The 9,711-nt window shown below is 35.6% G+C and overlaps 1 pseudogene; it reads left to right on the plus strand.

The window, feature by feature from the left end:
• The first annotated feature begins 1,802 nt into the window (after positions 1-1,802).
• On the plus strand, positions 1,803-1,901 carry LOC132310730 (small nucleolar RNA R71; annotated as a pseudogene).
• Positions 1,902-9,711: the final 7,810 nt, after the last annotated feature.

Below are 9,711 nucleotides of genomic sequence, written 5' to 3' on the forward strand. Positions count from 1 at the left end.
CCAAGGATAACGAGAATTTAGCTTTTAGGATTGGGGACCGGTTCCGTGTCAATGACAATGAAATCAACGGGGAAGAAAAATTTGTCAATCTTTATCAAAACATCCTCAATGATACCCTTAGGCTTCTTAATGGATCGGTTGGCAAGTTGTAAAACTACCGACGTCGGTTTCAATTCACCTAGGCCCAATTTGACATAAACTGAGTATAGAAGAAGGCTAACACTTGCTCCTAAGTTAAGAAGTGCCCGATTAATGATATGATCACCAATGATGCATGAATTAGTAGGTAAACCGGGGTCCTTAAACTTTGGTAAAGTGTTATGTTGCAAAATTGAGCTCACTTGCTCAGTCAAAACCACTTTTCTTGGTGCTTGGTTCTTGTTCTTCCGCTTTTGGGTGCACAAGTCTTTTAAGAATTTGGCATAAGCTGGAATTTTCTTGATTGCATCCAAAAGTGGAAGATTGACTTTCACTTGCCTAAACATTTCCATGATTTCATTGTTTTTTGCCTTTTGCTTGCCTTTTGAAATGGATCCTTTTAAGGCATCCGGAAATGGAGCTTTTGGCTCAAACACTTTTTTAGCATTTTCTTTTGAAAACTCTTCAACACAAGAATTTTTCAAATCACTTTGTTTCAAATCATTTTTCAACAAAACCTTTTCAAATTCATTTTTCAGCAAATCTTTCCTCAAATCATTTTCAAAATTATTCTTCAAATCATATTTTGAAGCTTTCTCATTCACAAGATCATGTATATACAATGAAGGAGGAATGGGATATGAAACAGGACGGGTGACAACTTGTGGTTGCACCGGTTCACTCTCTTCATTGAACTTACCCACTTGGTTGTCCACAATCCTACCACTCCGCAAGGTAGTCACCGCATTAACATGCTTAATGGTGTGGCCTTCCGATGAGGAATGGGTTTCCACAACACATTATTGCTTAGGTAGGGAATTCATAGGCATCTTTCCCTTCTCTTTTGCATTAAGAGTGCTTGCTATTTACCCTACTTGGGTTTCTAGCTTCGAAATAGATTGAGAGTGGGAATGAAGTAATTGTGTGTTTGCCTCAAGAGTGCCCAAAGCATTCAAAACTTTTTCTTCAAAGGCGAGACTTCTAGCATTTCCTTGGGAATAAGATTGGTTGGGAAAATGAGAGTTAACAAATTGATTCCCTTATGATTGATAAGGTCTATAACCTTGGGATCCTTGGCTTTGAAGTGGAGGTGGAATGTACTTCCCTTGAAAACTGCCTTGGGAAGGGTTTGAGCCCTTTCCTTAGTTTTTCCAAGAGAAATTCGGATGATTTCTCCAACTTGGATTATAATGAGTACCATAAGGATTGCTCCCTTGGTTCACAAAAGCTGCATTGACTTGTTCATTAGGTTCCTTTTGCATTTGTCCGTGAGGATAATGAGAAGTAGAATAAAGAACACTAGAACAAGCCATACATGTTTCATTTGATGCATGATGAGAATGGTTAGGGAAGGAAGATACTTGATTGCCGAGTTTTGGTTAATAAAAAATTAATTAAACCTTTGAGATAAAGACTTCATTTCGGCGACTATTTCATTTGAATGGTCGACTTGATGTAAGCTAACACTCTTCCTACCTTGTGAATTTCTACCATTCTTGGATGATAATGTTCTATGCAAAGAATTTTCACTCATGCTCTCATAAAGACACCACACATCATCCTCATGCCTATCAATGTATGAGTCACCCATGGAAGCATCAACCATGCCCTTATAATTTTCTGATAAGCTCTCAAAGAAATGTTAAACTAATTGCCATTTGGGCATGTCATGATGTGGACACTTCCTAAGCAATTCTTTAAAGCGTTCCCATGCCTTATAAAATGTTTCTCCATCCCTATGTGTGAATTTTCTAATGGAAGTTCTCATGGCATTGGTCTTAGAAACCGGATAGTACTTCTTCAAGAACTCTTGTTGCATTTCTACCCAAGAAGTGATTAAAAAAGGCCTAAGATTGTTAAACTAATATTTTGCCTTGTCCTTTAAGGTGAATGGAAAAAGTTTGAGTCTTAAGACCTCTTCCGGCATATCCATATATTTTACGGTGGAACATACTTCAAAAAACTCATCCAAATGCTTGTAAGGTTCTTCCCTTGGAAGTCCATGATAGTTAGGAAGCATTTAAATGGTTTGTGGCTTGATTTTATAGTGATGTGCTCTAAATGGTGGCAATTGAATGCATGTGGATGCATTGTATTCATTAGGCACATAGTGATCTCTTAAAGCAAGTGGGGGATTAGCAATTTGAGGTGCAACATGGGCACCTTGATTTTGATTTCCTTAAATGATGGGAGGTTGTGGAGCATACATTGGCCTTGGCATCCCAAATGGAACTTGGCCTTGTTGTTGTTGCGGTTGGTGAATGAATGGCCTAGGCATGTCTAATGGTACTTGAATATTCTCATGATGCACATTTGGATGGAGGATACCTTATTGATCTATGTGACCAAGGTCCTCTACATGCTCTTTATTATGGCCTTCCATTGATGTAATGGATTGGGTAGAACTAGAACTTCCTCTTCCCCTAGGATTTCTAACGACGGAATCAAGATGCAAATCAAGAGGGACAAGAGTTGGTCTTAGTGATCTATGACGATGCATGCACAATGTAAAAACACACAAACACAATGAATGAACAAACACTTCGACTTCACAACAATTCAATGAAACTTCCTCCACAAACACTTAACCCATACTCCTATGCTTTAACAACAATGATGCAAAGAAAAATTAAGAATGCCTCCACGCAGGCTCATGATTTATCTAAGAATTAAAAAAAAAAAAAAAAAAAACAAGCCTCCACGCGGGATGACGATTTAACTAAGGGATTGAGTAAAGAAAGTCTCACAAAGGTCCTTTAGTACTTCAACTCCAAATTTAAAGCTTAGCTTAATAATTTTTTTTTATAGATTTTTAGCATTTTTCCTTGCTTGCTTAGCTCCTTTGCTTGGTAGCTCATTTGTTTGACTCCTAGCTCAATGCACCTTGTCAAAGATGAACAAACACAATAAGTAATCAAAAGAAAATAAAAACAAAGTAAAGACACGATCAAAAGAGTACTAATTCCTAATTGATTCCACAAATACGACGTTGCTTAATCCCCAGCAACGGCGCCAAAAACTTGGTGGCCTGTCGATCGCTATCATAAGCTTAAAAGTGTGCATTAAAGCGAGGGCCAAGTTTTACATTTATAAAAGCCACTACTACCATTACTAAAAATATAGTTAGGGTGAGTAGGGATCATCCCAAGGGATTGTAGTCGAATTTGGTTGTGGAATCACTATTAGGGTTAGTAGGTCGAGTGATCAAATAAATAGTTGATTGGTTGATTAAACTAGAGAGCAAATAAAACTAAATAATTGAATGTAATAAAGAGTAAGTAAAAGAGAGAGATCTTGGAGTTTAGAGGTCACCACCAAACAACACTTTTCTACACCCTTAACAAGTGACTAATGAGGGAAATGTGTGTTGCAATATTGATGTGTGTGTGTGTTTGGTTGATTCAATTAGCAAGGGTGACCAATTAAATATATATTGTCTAATCAACATGTGAAAAGCACAATATATCTAACAATTAAGTATATATTGTCTAAATAGCATGTGAAAAGCACAATATATCTAGCATGTCACTAATCATTTCATTAAGCTCACAAGCCAAATACACCACAAGATTAGAGACATATGCTACTTGCATTCAAAAGTATTGAACATCAAACAACAAGCATGGATTGTCCTCCCATCTAACAACTATGCTACCACTACACTACAATTAAGCTAATGACATGAAATTAAACTAATTAAGCTAAGGGAGAGGCACAATCCATCAAGAAATGAGCATGAACCATCAAGAAAATTACAAGAGCATTCCATTAAGCACTATGTTTTGACAATCTCTAGATCTATGGCATTAATACACATAGACATGCATCAATAACACAAGAAATAGAGACAAACACATGAACATCTATTCTAGCATACATAGACATATGGATAGAATGAAATGATCAATTGGAAGCATTAAACCACATAAATCATTGAATAAACAAGATCTATATATACAAAAGTGCCAAAACATGTATTACAACACTAATCCCTTAATAATACACAAAATCAAGATGTAGAAAGCATGCTTGGGGCTAACTCTAGCCCCAAGAGGATGTCTAGCCACTCATAGTAATGCTTCTCCAACCCTCAAAGGCAAACTCCATGGAAGAAATCTACTCCTTGGTTGATGAAGAACTCCCAAGCTTGTGTCTCTAGCCTTCTCCTCCTTTCTTCCTCCCTAAGAATAGCCTTTATTGTGATAGATGATTCCTAAGAATACTAATCAATCCCCCTCAAAAAGTATATCATATTCTTTATATAGGTAGGTCAAGTGACACACAAAATGAGCTGGGATCGTGCACAAAAAATTCCCCATTGATTAGATAAGGACAGCTTTCAATGAGCTGGAAATTTAACTTTTTCGCACTAGAGAAAGTTCGATCGATCGAATCTTGGACTTGGATCAATCGAACATGGCTGAGATCTATCGAACTGAAGTTGGATCGATCCTCAATGGCGGCGCTTTTTGGCTAAAAACAAATCTGAGATATTTTGAAGATATTTTTGGGAAAAGGACAAAAATGGTTGGTAGGGTGGCACAATTAGATAAAATCAATCATTTGGATAAGGACAAGGTAGTTGGATCGATCAAAGAATGATGTTGGATCGATTGAACTTTTGAGATCTCTGAAAATATCATTATGGCTCTGATCCATCTTGAAGTGCTGAGATTGATCATGTTAGATCGATCGAACCTTGATCTGTGATCGATCGAAGATGTTGAATTCCACCTTTTTCTTCATTTTGCTTCCACTTGGCTCTTTTCTTTGATTCATCCTAGAATTGCTTCATTTCTGCTCTTATTTGGCTGAGTTAGCTTATTTTCGGGATAAGTGCCTGAAAATGGAAATAACACGAAATCAATCCAAAATGGTAAAGTAAGATAGATAAAGGTACTAGAATGCCTAAGCTTAAGGGGTTTAAATACGCACTTTTCAGTGCTCATCAGTGAGCTTTTTCCCTGAGGTCATTAGTAGCTTGATCTTTCTGTGTCCTTCAACCTTTGCAGTAGAAGAGTTCTGTCATGACCCTAGATTTTTCAACCCAGTGTGTCCTGTGATGAACCAAAAGAATGACCCGCTAACGGATCCGAAATGCGGAAACGAAGGAAACTAAGTGGCCACTAGAGATGTACGTCATCCCTAAGGCATCAAAATGACTCCCCATGGCACGATCAAATTGCATTATATGCTATTGTGTGATGATGTGAACATACACGCAAGTGTAAAATGGTATTTTAAACATACTACAATAGCCCATGGGCTTATTACAACTCATTTACAACATTTGACATGTCAGACCTCCAAGTTAGAAAAATTACATTTCATAGACAAATCATGAATATGCTAACACTTGCATGTGAACAAGAATGCTTCTAAAGAAGCTCAACTCAGCAAATCACCCAAGCAATTGCAATCTCCAATCTTGTATCCTGTACCTGAAATATGCCCCAGTATCGTAGGGGTGAGTAACATAAAGCTACTTATAGGAAATGAGCATGCATTGACCTACGTTTTACAAGTGTACATGATTTAATCATTGTGGTTCATTCTACCTAACGTCTATGTCAAAGGTGAGACTCGGGGAGCATCCTAGCTACCTAAGATCATTTCTAGTATAAAACACATCCTTTATGCAATTTCAACAACACAAGAGCATGCTACACATAGCAACAAGATATAACATGCTTACACAAAGCAACCAGATAGAAACATGCTTACACAAAGCAACTAGATATAGATTCTCAAAATCATCAATTTGAAATCTAAAGAACAAAAACGACATAAGTGATCATGCCACCTAACGTCTATGTTCCAAATGAATCTATAGGATCATTCCTACTTTACATTTGAACAACACAACATGAATGTACTTGACAACATCAAAAGTTAATAATGATTCATTAAAATCATAAAACAAGAATGTACTTAACAACATTAAAGCTCACAATGATTTATTAAAAACCATGAACATGAATGTACTTAACAACATTAAAATGATTTATTAAAATTATAAAATATGGATGTACTTGGCAACATCAAAATCTACAAAGATCATAAAGCATGGATGTTCTTAACAACATCAAAATCGCCGATAACCAAAACCACAAGTCACAATATAAACATGATTGCTAACTTGGAATTGAATGCGAAAATAAATAATGGAAGACTTGGACATCTAGACTCAGAATTCTGCCGAGATCAATGGTTGTTCCGGGCACTAACCCGCAGGGAAAACCACCCTAAGTGCGCACTATCTCAATTGGGGAGAACTCATACCTCCCGCACTAAAGCCGAACTTTAGCCATATCATAGTAACCATGTCCCAAGTGACTTCAAAATAAATAAGTTAACAACTTATATATATACGAAACCACATCCCATGCACAAGTAGTTTGTAACCACACAATACATGCTCTAAATCCACAACTACTATAGGATGACAAATGTCGAATCTTCAGAGCGCGATTCGTTACGCGCTATAATAACATCACATGTCGAATCTTCAGTGTACGATTCGTTACACGCTATAACAAGATAATCCAATATTAGAACGTAATCTCATAAATTCTTTTCTAGTCTAAAATCATGCTTTAGATATACGATCAACGTCAAACACATGATTTAAATCTATAATGCAATAGAAACGGAATTTAATCAAGTAAACTAATTAATTCATCTAAGTTGCAATTCTCAACCAAATGGCCTCAAATTACACATGTTAGCAACATAGCATGGTCATTGCATATACCAATTCCAAAACTTGATTAGGCCAATTGAATAACAAAATGGAATTTAATTAAATCATGATAATCAAATCCCTAAATTCTAAAATAACATAAAATAGTCCCATATTAACATATACTAGTATACAAGTCCTAGTCATCTCAAATATCAAGTCAAAACTTAATTAAGCTAAAGGAACTATTAAATAGATTTTAATTAATCATTTTAATTAAAGTCTCTAGATTTTCATACTTATCCAAATGCTCTCAAATTTAAGTATGTTAAACAACATGCCTAGACTTAATTTAAAAGCATACTACAAGTCAATTTCATGCAAGGTACATTCATGTAAATTTAATCTTGTACAAAGAACTAAATATTACTAATTTTCTAGATTTGATACAAGTCATGCAATCAAGTTGTATAATCATGGAAAACACCCCATACAACACATACAAAATCCTAAAACATCCCCTACCTCAATTGGAATGAAAATCCCAATTACCACCGAAGTGAAATCGCCCCAAATTTTTGGTCCGCAAGACAGATATTTCTGCTTGTTACCTTCAACTTGGGAAATTCATAAAAAATTCAATTCTAATCCAAATTGAATGAATTCAAAGCCCAATGAAAGTTTAAACACTGTAATTTGATAATATCAATTTAGTTTAACAAAATATTTTCCCAATTGAAACAGTTTTGACCCACAACTTTGGAACAAATTCTGCCCAGAAACACATTTTCAGCCTGCAGCTTTCAACTTTGAAAATTCATGAAAAAATCATTTGAAATCCAAATTGGGCAAACCTAATTTATTTTGGAAGTAAACATATGAAAGTGTAAAACTAAAAATTTAAGCCATGATCCAATGTCAAAAGTTTAGTGAAATAAATCATCTAAAAATATGTGTTTCTAGTTGCAATAAAAACATGGACAGCAGATAGTCTCAGATTTTTAAAATAATTTAGAAATGGTCTAAAATCGTGAAAAAATTCTGAGTAGTGTAAAATTCATGGGGAAAGTTCCAGTAAAAATTTCAAGGTAATTGAAGGAACACAGCTTCATATAAAAATTTGTTTCCAGACCAGATAAGAAAAGATTTAAATTTCCAGCAACAACTTCAAAAATTCATAACTAATTCATTTGAAATCCAAATTACATGAAACCAAAACTAAATGGAAGCTAATTGATTATATTTTCATGTTATATATTTAATTTGACAAGATTTATTTCAAGTTAAAACAGTTTAAGGGCAGAATACAAGTTATTCTCTTCTATGCATGTAAAACACTCAATAATGACATAAAAATACTTCAAAATAATAGATCAATACCTCACTAGAGAATTGAATCTCTAGATACCAAAGCAAAACTAGGAGTAAGGCTAGATCCTTCAAGGATTTTGAAGAGGATGATGAGGGGAACAAAAAGTATTCCAAACTTTATGGTCTAAAGTAAGTGGAAGGGCCTCAAAGATCAAAGTCAATGCCTAAAGCTTCAAGCTTCTTCCATGGAGGCTAGGGTTTTGTGGTGAGGAAGAAAGAGATGAAATGTGAAAATGTGTGAGTGGAGGAAATATAAATCCTCCACTCACTATGTGATCCTACACCATGGTCAACACACACATCTATGGTCAATTGCACAAAAACCGTCCTTTAAAACCATAATCCCAAAGTGGCCCAAAGATATTTGCAAGACTAAATTGTGAACCTACACATGTCACCAATCCATGGCTCCTTCCTAGGCTTAATCCTACACCTACACTTGTCAACCATCCAAGCCAACAAGTGCACCAATCCTAGGCCAACAAGTAGGTAAATCCTCACCCTCCAAATGTCATCATTCAATGCATCAAAGTGTTTCCACACAAATGTCAACAAGTGGACCAATGAGAGTGTGACACTTGTCACACTTTTCAAAAATTGCAAAAAGGTCCTTTTTGAAAATATCTTCCAAATTTAATTACAAAATGGTCCCTAAGATTTAAAAAAATTACTTTATTTAATTACACTAAAACCCCACAAGTTAAGAAGAATTACACTAAAGTATGCATTAATGCCCCTTTATGAAGGAAGTAAACAATCAACATGTTTTTCTAGAAAAGTAAAAATACCACTATCATGGAAATCAAATATCATGAATGCATCTAAAACCGAAATCAAATCCGAGCACAAAAAGTGAGGTTGTGAAAGGAAAAAGGATAAACGAGAAAAAGACAAAATGTGAATAGTGTTCGGAAAAATAAAATATGGAAATGACACAATCCCTAAAGGAAGTTGTCAATCCAAGGAAAAGAGTCTCGGAAATCATTCCAGAGCACTCGAGACGACATCAAGTGATGAAAAACCAAACCCAAAAAGGAAAAGACAACGGAAAAAAAAATATATCCGTTAAAATCTAAGAAAAAGAAAAGGAAGAAAAATGACCGGGTCATTACAAGTTCCCCATATAAAGTTGTTCTTCATTATCTATAACTTCATAGGTAGTGAACATCCTCTTTTCAAAGCAAACATGATGAGTAGCTCCTGTGTCCACCCACCATTCTCTATTGTTGCTCACAAGGTTGATTTCAGAAACCATAGCTGAAAGATTTAGCTCTAACACATTAGCTATCAACTTATCTTGCTTAGCAATGTGCACCTCAGTGGTCTTTTTCTTGGGGTTATGTTGTGCTTTGCGGTTATGACAGTCTTTAGCTCGGTGTCCTAGCTTGCCGCATATGAAGCACTTCCTAGTGAACCTCTTATAGTTTCCTTGGCTCGAACCTTCGCTAGAGTACTTCCTCTTCTTATTCTTTTGTCCAGCTTCTACTACATTTGCCTTTGACACCATTGAAGAATTCCTA

Source organism: Cornus florida, unplaced genomic scaffold (genome assembly GCF_030987335.1).
Source record: "Cornus florida cultivar Cherokee Brave unplaced genomic scaffold, ASM3098733v1 CherokeeBrave_3.0.0_Hap2_Chr05, whole genome shotgun sequence".
NCBI lineage: Eukaryota > Viridiplantae > Streptophyta > Magnoliopsida > Cornales > Cornaceae > Cornus > Cornus florida.